We start from the raw sequence: 13,721 nt of genomic DNA, 5'->3' as shown, positions 1-13,721 counted from the left end.
ACAAACATAACGCGCACGTCTCGATCGGCTGCTTTCCGATCTGCCGCTTACCGACGCACGCGACGACCGCGGCTTGCATTAAATGCTGTCTGCTATCAGACAAAAGTAGCGCGCGTCCCCTTTCGTTACCTGCACAACTAGTAAATTAAGTTGCAGCGTTTGGAAAATGGAAATAATTCTCTAAAGCTCGTCCATGCCGATTGCGAGGGAAGGCACAGTAGAATAAAATAAATTCGGGGGTTTTAACTGCCAAAACCATGCAAAACCACTAAATCATTATGAGGCACGCTGTAATGGTTAGTCTCAGGAATACTTATTACCTCCGGGGGTTCTTTGACGTGCACAAAAATCAAAGCACGCGGTAGCAAGGGCGTTCTTGCACTTCGCCCCTATCGAAATGCGGCCGCTGTGGCCGGGAATCGAGCTCGCGTCGTCAAGCTCAGCGTCGCAACACGCATGCATTTACCGCTAACAAGCAGCGGATGTCAACACAATTCAACAACGCGGCATGACTAAACAAACGGCTGGGCGCTAAAAACAGGCATATCACTATTCCGTTTCATCGAGAAGCCGCGATATTGCACGCGAATACGAAAGTATGGTGCTTACTTGACTCGGCGCACTGCAATTATCCATGATTGTCGTCTGACCACGTACCACTTCCCCGGAAATCTGTAGAATTTCATGGGCGGCGTTCGACCTTTCGTGTTTTCGAGGCTGTTATGGCAATCAACAATACAGCAGTATTGCGTGCCACCTTTCCTGGCTGATGAGGTCGCACTCGCCATCGCAAAAACAACGCGCCCGAGCCAGCACGAGCGCTCCCGCCGAACAGATCACGGGCGCGCGCTCGCGCAGCGACGACCCTCGAAACTTCCATCGGTCCGCTAGGGGAGCATTCGGCGCTGGTGCCGCGCGGGCAAACTTTAGGTTGCCTCGTCTATTGCTATCCTCAGCGCTCAAAGCGGTGTGCAGGTTGGGCGTCGTTCTGCGCATGCTCTGAGGAAAGCAGCCAACGCCACGCGCGTCATATAGAAGGAATGGCATTTCAGCGCTCGACGCGTCGCCGTGCTCCCTCACGGGATTCAGAATCAATCGTTATCTCCTTTGTTTCGATCACTATCACTTCAGCTGGCGCAATGCAAGCGGCATAGCGGCACTGGCACAAGCGACGCTCACCGGCGCGCCGATAACGTCTGACTATAAAGGCACCTTTAGGAAACTCGCATGGACATAGCATCAAATTTTTCTTGATAGGTAATATTAAAAAAAAAAGCCCTGGAGTACAGCGCTAACCTGCCCAAAGAAACCAAACTTCTTTACTACTACCACGACTTAGCTCGGCCGACAAAATCTGTCTACCTATATTTCGTAAACCGATTCTTACGGAGAGGCCTGCCATAGGTAAAGAGACATTTAGCCAATAAGATTTGACCAGCGATGCAAGTTGATTCTCATGTATAAAAAAGAAGAAAGAACATGGGACGATATCTTCAAAAAAAAAAAAAAGAAAATCCCGCTTTCTCTTGAGTATATTGTGTTCTGTAAGCGCACTATAAGGCGCATGAAGTACGACGGTGGCACCGCCACGCGGGGTTTATAATGGAACATGCCATAAATGCTGTTGCAGCCGACGTATAGTGAAGCCTTGGGCCGGGCTTACGGCGCAGCTTCGTAATATCACGCACGAGCTGTTGCATTGCCGGTCCCCCGAAAAATCATTTAGCTTTTCACCGGGAACAACTTCTTTTTGTTGTTTGTTGATGCAACCATGTCTCTGTGACGAGCTAGTGCGGTGGATCCGCCATTCGTGCAGAGTGAAGTGTACGTTTCTTCAAATCTTAGCACCTACATGCACGCGCGGCTAACGTCGTCGCTACTCGCCACGTTCCATGTAATTAAATTACTAGTCTGTTATTTCAATATTTTACGATTGTGCTTCCGCCTGCTCACTCTCTCCATAACCAATGCCTCCCTTAGTTATCCGCGCGCACACCGATTACGTTTGGGATAACATTTCTATGCTAAAGTGACAATATCCAAAACTTCTGTCTCCCCACATTTTTAATTTCTGAGTAAAAGTTTCGCCCTGCGCATATTTTGACTCGGCAGGTGAACCACTTCTCGCCTTATGGCAGTCTGTAAAACAGTATTTCGGAGGCAACGACGACTGCTATTTGCTCATCTCAGTGCACGCATTCTCATGCATTTCTTGGAGTGTTAACCGCCATTGGATTCAGTATGGGCAAAGCTATCTTTTCTGAGTCAGACATGGCAACATGCCGACATACCTTGGCTGGATGACTACACACAGCGTCAAAATCAGGGTTTCTCACGCTTAAGCGCCCCGTTTGGATTCAGGAGTTAAAATTCGATTTGGGGTGAAATCGCGACAATTGGTTAGAGGAGGTTAATGAAAATAAAATGGAAGAAGCGACCATTAAAGGGCAATGTTGAAGACAAATGCAATTCAATCTCTTCAGGGAACATGTCTAGGAATATTGGACAATGCCCCTTCGAAATTATGATTAACTTCACCGCAATACACTTACGTAACTCAGTGGGCAACATGATGTGGCGCATAGAGTTACGCTAAAGTACTACGGTGAAGTTCAACAATTTTCCGAAGGAGCAATGGTCGCAATTCTTGGGTATGGCTGAGTACGGCAGCTCGAGGCTCAAACCATTCGACCACGGACTGCCCAGTGAGCCACGTAGGTGGTTAGGAGAACCGTTAGATACGAACATACAAACATAATTAGATAGATAGCGCCTGTAAAGTACGCGAAGTATACAAAGAATGCTAACGCATCAAAATTATTCTTAACAAGCTTGAGCTTTACTGAAGTCACACAATCGTGAGATGCTGTATTGTGAGTAGCCGATCTTGATTCAGTGGTTGAGTTCGTGGTCAAGCGACAAAAAACGTTTCTTTCGGTTAGCAAGGCGCTTAATGTGGGGCATACCAATATGCTTGAGGGTAAGAAGTAGCAATGCCAATTGGTACATATACATTGGTTAATTCATTTACTGTAGCTAGAAACAATTCCCAGTTACTCTAATAAAATGATTGGCGAAATCATATCCGAATACATGCAGAAATAAAGTGAGGTCTCTGGTATCAGATAGAAATTAGCCCTTTTATATTCGCGTATCGTCTTCCGCTGTTTATTGGATTTGGGACTAGGTGAGGTACAAGGGAAATGAAGGAGACAATCGCTTATGCCAAGTGAATGGGTGATTCAAGAGATCAGGTCTGGATGGGATGTTAAAATTAGGTCAAGGTTATTCGCTATATTGCCACAGGATGTCGTAGGATCCGTTACCAGTTGTGAAAAGAAAAAAGAGAGAGCGCGTATATAAATATTCGTTAGGTTCTTGCGCAAACGATGATAACGAGGATGGGTCAATGATCTACGCAAGTTTTGAAAAGTTGAAATTATCTACGCATTGTTTTAAAGGGAAAGCGGCTGCGAACATGGTCAATAGCGTCATGGAATTCATTAGTAAATAAATATGTTGTAGAGGAAAGGCGGTAGAACGTACATAGTATTAGGTCTTTAAGAACAAAGGTAATGGAAGCCCAAACTCTTTCGAGGTCACTGACGACGCCGATTGCAGATGGAAAGAAGTCTTTAGATATTGCTAGGAAACCCCCCCCCCCCCCCCCCCCCCCACGCGTCGTGCGATCGGAACGGCATGCAGTAACATTTTGTACACAGCGCAAAAGTTCATAGTCACTGACATGAGATGGCAACGAAGTCTTGATTAAAGCAGTGTTATGGGTACCATATGAGCCTTTTGCGTATGATATGGAGTTATATTTATTAGGAATGCTGAGAATGTTAAAGAACATGACGTATATGGGAGGACGTGATGAGAACATACGGCCACAACCTTTCTTGCTTACCTACGATGACGCACGGGTCGTATGAATGATTGTCATTTTTAGTGGTGTAAGACGTTTTGAATGGTCGCAGAAACAGTGCTAGAAATCTAGCACTTTCCGTTGAGGAACACGTTATCGTGGCGAACTTTGAAGGGCTCAGAAGAAGCCTGGCTTTTGCCGAAATCGAAAAGCTTCCTTCGTGCGATGCGTGTGGCTGGCGAAAAATTTTCGCTTACAGTTATGTTTTTTTTTTTTTTTTGAATAAGTTCCGTGTCGAAAGAAGCTTTTATTTGGTTTCAAAACAACTGAACTTTACAATTACGGATCGACATTTATTCGGCGCTAAGGAGCAAATTCTGTGTGCTCGCTAAGCCAGGTCTGAAGCAAGGGCTTCAAAAACCGGATAGCTGTTACTATATTAAGTTAAATTTGTTGTCAAGTTTCCTTGGTGTACGCTAGGTCGTAAAGGAGTAGGTTGCCGCTGCGCGACCGGTCTTCTTGTTCATTGAGACGAAATTCCAAGAAAACATTTCTAGTGGCAAGCCCTTCAAGACAACTTTGCATCGCCTATAGAGTTGCTGGTTGTAATGGTCTAATGTGTTTGTTCTCTGTTAGAGCCCTTCTAGTCTTTTGTTTATGCCACTAATATTAATATTTAAGTTTCTCTGGCCGTTGTACATCCTTAGTGAAATGAAATAGATCCTTCGTTTCTTCTGCCGGGTCATCAGGGAGCGACTCGGTTTATAGAAGGGATTCAGAAGTGGTTTTGGGACCGGGTTTTGTCTGAAAACATTTACTGAAAGTTGCGTGCAACACCAGTGAGCGCTGGAACAGTAGCAAACACAATAAATTAGGTCGTTTAGAATATAATGGGGATTGTGAACCAGCCTGCATTGTCAAGGGAAATCGATTGGGAGCCACGCCGGTAGCACTGCTCACGTGCCCGCTGACCCTAATTGACGGAAGCGACCTTTTAGATCGCGGGTGCGGAGTGGAGCCGTTGAGGATGCTGCTGCTCTGCGGCAAAAGAGGTCGGCCGGTGAAAGCGTATCTGGGGAAGGCATGGCTCTTCACGATGTCCGGAATCATCGGTTGAACCGGTGACTGCAGTGTAGGAGGTAATTGCGTTTCGCAGCAAAACGTCGGCAGCCTGACGGAAAAAACAGCGCCTGCATTGTGAAGGGGAATTGATTAGGGGCCATGCCGGTAGCAGGGCTCGCGTGTCCACTTGTATAATCATCCTTTAAGGTTGACGGTGTTAATTATAGAGAACAAACCAAGCACCTTTTTATTCCGTCATAAGAGCGTTGAAACGTTGAGTGCGTAGGAAACAATTTGTCCTACCAGAGCACGCTGCGGCAGATGCGCGGCGAAAAGGATGAACACACTTTTAATATCTGCGCCTGACGCCATCCTACCCAATTTATGATAAGACATAATGAGTGAGTAATAATCAATAATAATCATCAATATATTAGGAAAAACTTAACACATCACCAGGTAGAGTGACAGCAAGGCGCAAGAGCCCGGACGACGTTTACTACGTTCTTACCCGAAACGCGCCGAAGTAAACGTTGCATATATAGCGTGCCGGTCCGAGTGTATTCTCACTTCCTGCCATCCTGCGCAGCAAGCCTTAGAACACAGCCGGTTAGACAGCCTTCCGTGCCAAGGTTATATCTAACATTCGTGCACGTGGTTAAGAGATAAAACTTTTTCTAAAGATGCTACTCCGCATTTTCTGGAAGGTACCTCGAAAGATGCGAGGGTGTTATCGCTTTCTAAAAATGTCCCTATAAACACGTCTTGGTTCGAGTGGGGACCGTCGCACTGGTGGCTTTTTGTCTTGAGTCGCCAGTCACCTTCAAGCACCGAGAACACCAGGATGAAGAGAATGGCGCTCGTATTTGCCCTCCTTTTTCTCTCAGCAGGTGAGTTCTGATGCCGCCAAGTCTTTTGAAGATCTGTTTTGGCAAGGGACGACACTTCTCTCTTTAGCTAGGTTTGCAAATTTTAAGATTATATGCTCTGGCATAAGTCAGCTTTTATAATGTCACCCAAGTGAGCGAAAAATATATTCCTTCTATTGGCGGTATTTTGCGGCAAGAAGGATAAGCATATATTCGTCAAAACATACGTGTACGCAATATTTGCAAGAAGAACGCTTGAAAAAGAGGCTGTAGGCTAAGAAAGCCTGTAGGCTAAGAAAGCATTTTCAGTGGCTTCCATGCCCATGATTTTGGCGTGGCGACTCGTATAAGACGGCGACTATTGACGAGGTCCGTTCATGCGTGTGACATGAAAGTTCCCGCGGACAGACGAAACGCGCAAACCTTCGATAGCAATAGACTGACCTACTGAAGGCTGTGCAAAGTATAACACTTAAGTGAACTTGAGCTGCAAGTGACAAACGATGTTCGCCGACTGCTAGTAAACAGTGCGATACTAAAGCTTATGCGCATGCACAGTGACAAGAAAATAGCGCGACCAAATTGCGGCTGAGACTCAGGGGACTTACCCTTGTCCACTTTGCGGTCTTCGTGTGAAGTAACATTCTCTCAGCATTTGGGTCTCCGCACTGTGTGCAACTTCATTGCGAGGCCAGCCCTCTTCCAGTGATGCTCCGCGTGTTCCCTGGAGACAAGAAAAAGGGATGTGACGGCGATCAAATCCACCACCGTGGAAGTGTGCCGTAAGTACACTTCTTTAAAAATAATAATAATAATAATAATAATAATAATAATAATAATAATAATAATAATAATAATAATAATAATAATAATAACGTTTGTTGTCACAAAAGATACAGAACAACACAAACAGGCCGCTGTAAGCCTCAGTTGGCTTGTAGGACCGTGCCTAGGAATATGATAGACATGGAAAGAAAAAAAAAATGCATAAATTAATGAGAAGATTCGAATAAACAAATAAAACAAATGACAAAGAAATTGAATAGAACAACATAACATTCGGTTTATCTACTTAAAACAAAAGAGGTTGGACAAGTAAATATTGTGATGCAATAACGTGCTGTAGGATAATTTCAACCTATCTGCTTTAATAATACTTTCAGCGTGCTCTTCGATGTCGCGTTAAAAATTTCGTCAGGCAATTTATTAAAAGAGGTCCGGCACATATGCACAGCGTCTGGACGCACCATAACTTGTGGCTGAACGAGGAACTACGCAACGGACGTGTTTTCTAAGTTCTCATGTGGCGGCACTACAAAAAGCGGAATTACAAAAAGTTTAACAACTGTTTCTTTAAGCAAAGAGGGAAAATTCGGTAGACCAGGGAGAGAGAGAAGTTTAATGATATGAAATGCAGAGAGGTCGGCCTGAGGTATATCAAGTTCACGGAAGATATTTGGAACTGTTACTATTGGAGAATTGTAGGCAACATTTTTAAGAATTATTTTTTATAATCCTGTCTACCCTGCATCTCCAACAATCCGAACAGAAGCCATAGACTGTAATGCCGTATCTCAAAACACTGTAACAAAGTGCATGTAATATAATCTTTTTTACAGAGGAGGGTGCGATACTTTTGATATTAAACAACAGCCAAGCTACTGAGCTCAGTGTAAAATAAATAAGTGATAAGTGATAGATTCCGAGATACTTCACGCAGTCCACGTATGGAATAGGCGCACATTTGCAAGAAACAGAGTCCGACTCATGTAAGCAGAGAGGCATTTTAATTTCAGTAGTCTTGAGTGGAGAGCGAAAACAAACAAGTTGTGTTTTTTGGCCATTAACAACAATTCCATTATTAGTGAACCAAAGCATTGCCTTGTACACGTTATTTTGCAACATTTCAGTGGAGATTTTGTAAGAAAGATGTTTCGCCAGTAACACAGTGTCGTCAGCATACTGGAACACGGAACATTTGGAAATTGCCAAAGGAAAGTCGTTAACGAAGATATTAAACAACAATGGCGATAAAATGGACCCCTGTGCAACTCCAGCTTTCAGTGACAGCTTAGAACTAAAAACGCCCGTACCATCGGTAGCGACCACTTGAAATCTGTTGCTCAAGTAATTTTGGAGAATGTTATAAAAAGGCCCGCGAAATCCCCAAAAATGCAGTTTACTTAACAAGATTTCATGATACAGGGATTCAAACGCTTTCGCTACATCTAAGAACAGCGCACACGTGAAAAGATTTTGATCGAATGCGGAGAACCGTCCATCTGAAAATCCCTCAAGCAGTGCCCTGAAACAAAACCGAACTGCCGACCAGTTAGGATGGAAAATTTGTCAAGAAAAGAATACATAGTGTGGAATAGAAAATGTTGTAAGACCTGAGCAATAACAGGCAATATAGAAATTGGCCCGATAGTTTTCAATAGTATCTTTCTTCCCTGATTTGTGTAGTGGTAAAACAACTGCAGTTTTTAGACACTCTGGAATTTCGTCACCTTCCAAAAAACCATTCAGTATACGCAAGATAATATCTGACAGCGGATTGAAATTGCTTCTGATGGTGTGTAAAGATTTTCCATCATATCCAGTGGGCTTGTTAGGACGGAAACTGTAGATAATTTCTTCCAGATAACCCTTAAAATTTTTCGGAAGAAAAGCTGACGCAAATATGGATTGTCCTAACGACCGAGTGTTTGTGAATGGAGAGAGAGCTCTTTGGGAAGCTTTAATGAAGTGCCTGTTGAAAGCATCAGCCACTTCTGCGGGAGCTTGCTGAAAAGCACCGAAAACTGACCGTTAAATGGAAGTCACTCGTCTCAGATGATTTACCAAAGACCAAGTTTTGGTTACATTATTTGAAGATTGCTGGAATTTATAAAAAAAAAAAAAGTAACAGCGTGTGGCGCCATGCAGAAGAGCAACAACTCTATTTCTTGCAGACTTGTATTCTAAGTGCAGTGCTTGCTTTCTGGGATTTCTTCTGCAGCGTTTCCACAAAGTGTCTCGATACGGAATAGATGCAAGAATTTCCGTGTTCATCCAGCAGTGACCCTTTCTTATCGACTTAGTTATCAGTCATGTGCAACGTAATTCAAATTTTTTCACTTGTATACAGAATCTTTCATACACTTCACCCGACGAATCTTTGGTTAAGGATGCCCAGTCAAACGAACCGATAAGCTTATCAAACTTGGTTTGATTAAGGATAGGGACAAGGCATTTGCGCTTCCCAGACGCAGTTTCGACCGACGGCGTTCCAAACGCGTCCGGTAATACAAGACGGCATGCTACAAAATAGTGGTCCGCCAACCATTCTAGAATGGCACATGACCTAAATAAACAGCTGGGAGCTCTGACCGCTATGCGACCTAAACAAGATAGCACTAGGCTATTATAAACTAATTCCGCTCTAGTAGGAGCTCCAATTGTACCTTCTAGGCCACAATTGGACAACGTAGATAAATAGTCACAAACAGCCACTTTTTCAGGACATAAGTTATTTATATTCAAGTCTCCGATCAAGCAGAATTGGTACACTGAGCTCCACTGCCGCAGAGCTTCCTCAAGCTCTACAAGAAACCGTGAAAGGCTGCAGGAGGGTGGACAGAAAATGACCTGTTACAAACTTTGACCATCATAGATTCGGCATATACAAAGGATGCATCAGCAGAAGAAACTTTACAGTTGTTTACAAAGAGAGCAATACCTCCGCCAGCACGCCCGTTTCGTATGACAAAATGTGCGGGAAAGCCCTGCAAGGTACACGTATCAAGACAAGCCTGGAAAACATTGATTTTTGTTATCACTAATACGTCTACAAAGTCATCTGCCGATTGAGTCAGAAATTTAAATAATAATAATAATAATAATAATAATAATAATAATAATAATAATAATAATAATAATAATAATAATAATAATAATAATAATAATAATATTTATTGTTGCCATCTTACAATTATCGTACATCAGAAGGCAGGCCCGTCAAAGCCAAGGAAGTGGCTTGCGTGACTTGGCCCGGCATGTCGGCAAACAAAGTCAAAATGGCAACATGTACAGAAATTAAAAGCTTGTGAAGTTTATCACACAACAATGAAACAGAAACTCAGCTGAAATCAGTGACAAAAGAAATACAAGAAGGAATGAGGAATGTAGATTTATACATATCTTATAGTGCCTTCAACATTTTTTTCAATGTTCGTTTCGAAGTCGCAGTAAATATATGATCAGGTAGGTCATTGAATATTCTTGAATAATAATAATAATAATAATATTATTATTATTATTAATAAATGAGAAGGGGAACTGAAGGGCTCGATTTAGTTAATCATGACGACATAGAGCCAACATACAATGAAGCCAAAGAAAGCATCGGAGCAATTAACGGTGGCTTAAATTGGAATGTAGAAAATAACGAAGAAAAGGGAAATGGAAGTGGACGAAAATATAAATTGTCGCCGGTGGGACCCGAACACACAACCTCTGAATTGCGCGTGCATTCCCCTGACAATTGTTCTACGGCGACGGCTATCGATTCGGCCACTAACTTGAGTATATATGTTTACTAGATCTACACCTAGGAGTGTTAGCCAGCGATACTCAAAGCAAAGGTGGGCGGATGTGCAACATCCTTTTTTGACCGATGGTGTCACGGAACACGTGATCATAGGAAAGCGGGCACATGTCTAATGAACCATCGCATGCTATACCTAATGACATCAAGGCTGCCACATTGGAGACCCTCGCAATGAGTAAACGAGAGAACAAGGAGAATTGAGGGGCTCGCTTTGATTAATGATGACTAAATAAAGCCAACAGACAATAAAGCCTAAGAAGGCATCGGGGAAATTAACTGTGGTTTAAACTGAAATCTAGAAAATGATGAAGAAAAGGGACTTTTCTTGGTATCATTATTCTTTGGCTTCATTTAGTTCTAAATTAAAGAAAAATGCGCGCCTTGGTTTCCCTTGTACTTATTCGTTTCGCAAATATCGTAAGTACAAGTTACATTTTGCACAGCATTGTCAGTGACGTTATAAAAGCCTGACATGTGTTTCATCGTACTTGCCAACTTCTCGCTTTCTTTAAATATTCTCTAGTGCTCACAGCTACTTTTTACTGCGAAGCCTGCAGCAACTGCAAAGAGCCACCTTCAAGTGTTGAACTTTCTCTCACGGTTACGCAGTACACTCTAAAGCTCTTCATGGTAATCAGCGCGGTAACTTGGCACGAAAAGTCGCCAAGAAAGCAAACATTTCTCCCAGCGAGAGATTCGAAGTTACCCTTTAAGGGAGAGGATGGTTGTCAAATGGGTCGAGCCAAGCACCCTTCATGCACCCATATATGTGTAAAAACGTTCAAGGTGTACCAGAAGACTTAACTAGCGCTGCGTCAAGGAAAAACCTATATTCACAAAAATAAATTTTTAGGGTCACTGCCCCACACCACCTTACCAAATTCTTCGACAGAGCAATGTGATTGAGTAATGATCATTTTGAAAACGATCAATACAGACTCACTTGCACTTCAAGACAAGGCTAACACATCACCAAGTAGAGCGAAAGTAAGGAGCACAAGGCCGTACGATGCTTACGACGAGCTTATCGAAAACATAAGAAGAAAAACTCTTCTCGCATAGCAGATTATTGGTTAAATGCCAATACGAGTCTGTTTTCACTTCTTTTCTGCGCAGCAAGTATAAGAAAACAACTGGTAGGGCAGCGTGCCGTGCCAGCCTTACCGAACATTGGCGCAGAAGCTTAAGCGATAACATCTCTTCTAACGAAGCCGCTCGTTTATATCCTGGAACGTGACTCGAGAGATGCAAGGACGTTTTCCTTCTGAAAAAGCATCCCTATAAAAGCAACTCGGCCTGAGTACAGACTACCGCAATTCTGCCGTTTAGTCTTGGGACTCAGTTGCAAGCGCCCACAACGCCACAATGAAGACAACGGTGCTCATACTAGCCGTCCTTCTTCTCTCAGCAGGTAAGTTCTGTGGCAGTGACGTATATTGCCCGTACACCCGAAACCGTACACCCAATAAGAGAGGATATCTCTTCTGTTAGGCCTGTCAATTCATTGCTGCAGGTGTCGACTTGTACAAATATTACCCATGGCAGAAAATGTATGCATTTTATTGGACACATATTGAGGGCAGGCAGGATCAGCATATACGAAAGAAAACACATATCTGCTGGCAGTAACCTAAAGACAAATATTTCAAAAAGAAGCGGTCAACTAAGGATGCGTAAGGAAACATTTTCTGGATTTCAGTAGCTTCCGACCCCGACGACATTGGCTTGCCGGCTCCTAAGTCAGTGACTACTGACGACATCCATTCACGCATGAGTACGAAAATTCACTGGAATACACGACATGCGAATATCCTGCATATATAATATACTGTGCAAAGTACACCTAAGTGAAAGTAAACTGCAAATAACAGACGATGTTCGCCGAGTGCTGGTAGATATTGCACTGCTGAAGCTGATGCCTTGCATATTGACAAGAAAGTTGCGCAACCGACTTCGAGCTGAGACTGACAAAACATTCAGAAGGTGTAGTCGTCGACTTAGTCCTTAATCGAAATTCCTCCACTTTGCGTTCTTTCTATGAAGTAACATCCTCTCAGAATTCGGGTCTCTGTACTGCGTGAAACTTCATTGTCAAGTTCTCTTCCAGTGATACTGACGGAAGCTCAGCGTAATACCGGAAAGCAAGCCTCGGGGGGCCGACGGGGAGGAGGACGCCAGCCATCAAATTCAAAGAAATGTGGCGTAAGTACAAGTTTGTAATATTAATAATAAAAAACGGAGCGTGTGACTAGATTGGCACCGACTGTAAGAAAGTGCGACTGAAACAAAAATGGTAACGCGGCTTTTCTCATTTTTTTTTCCATTTCCTTATTTGTATTGGGCGGCAAAACGTTTTGCTATTAAAGGAAAATTGTTTTGGAAGCTGCAAGTGGTAGTCTGCAGTCATAATGGACTTTTATAAGTAGACGCACAAAATGGGCTAACAGGTTTCCTATGAACGCCTGAGGCAGCAGGAGGGCAATCATCTTCGTCACACTAGCGGGCGCCAGCGAGCAAAACACATGCATTGCCATTCTGGGAGTGAAACTTCGCGTTAGTCTCATCAGTCACAAGATTCTCATTCAGGAAAAAAATAGAAAATTTCTTTTGTTTACAGTCTTCTGAAAAATGTGAACATTGTCACATTAAATATACAGAGCAACGGAACGGCCGTTGAGAGCCTCTCATGCGGGAGGTTTTCGGTGGGTGCTTCCCATACTTCAAGGAATTGCAAACGTGTCGAAAATCTCAGGAATACGTATGTGCGCGATTTAAAATAACTAAAGTATAAATATAGCGGCCTGCTGGTATGGGTGCCATTAGCACACTGTAACCGCCATCAATACGGAATTTATATTTAAGCGTTACTGACGCGTTTAAGGTCTGGACGCTTGAAAGCGAGGCCAACTTCTGAGCGGCCAATTGAAATGCGTGTAAAACAAAGAAATGACTATAAGAGGCTACCCTTACACCAATTTGTATAAAATCATTGCATTTGAGAAATAAAGTAAATCTTTTATTGACTTCGAAAAGCAGAAGCTCGATTTAGAGACTGAGAGTTTGACAACATATTCCCCGAATACTATATATATGCGAGAATACTATGTATACGAGTAAGTACATTTACCCCTGTGTTGTTCTTGGTATCTTTGTTTGTCTTCTTAATATATGATTAACAAAAATCACGCCCCTCGTTTAACCCCCTTTCTTCTCGTACATTTCATAACGAGGGTCTCGAATCCGGCACCATTGATGCTTTCAGGTGGCATATGGGGGTTTATTGACCAATTGACCTCACAAAAAAGAGAAAAAAAAAGATCACGTACTTGTG

General features: G+C 43.1%; 1 protein-coding gene across 4 annotated transcripts in view; it reads left to right on the top strand.

Moving 5' to 3' along the window:
* The first annotated feature begins 11,543 nt into the window (after nucleotides 1-11,543).
* LOC126522623 (uncharacterized) overlaps nucleotides 11,544-13,721 on the top strand; it is an 80,831-nt gene continuing 78,653 nt past the window's right edge. The window contains exons 1-2 of one of the 4 annotated variants that reach the window (XR_011895242.1): nucleotides 11,544-11,801; nucleotides 12,498-12,592. The gene's annotated coding sequence lies outside the window, so the exon portion shown is untranslated. The remainder of the gene's footprint in view (nucleotides 11,802-12,497; nucleotides 12,593-13,721) is intronic. The other 3 variants (XR_011895243.1, XR_011895244.1, XR_008610571.2) reach the window with 3 other exon arrangements.

This window comes from Dermacentor andersoni, chromosome 6, assembly GCF_023375885.2.
Source record: "Dermacentor andersoni chromosome 6, qqDerAnde1_hic_scaffold, whole genome shotgun sequence".
NCBI classification, from domain to species: Eukaryota; Metazoa; Arthropoda; class Arachnida; order Ixodida; family Ixodidae; genus Dermacentor; species Dermacentor andersoni.
The sequence above is the reverse complement of the archived record's forward strand: the minus strand, read 5'-3'. Positions and strand labels throughout refer to the sequence as shown.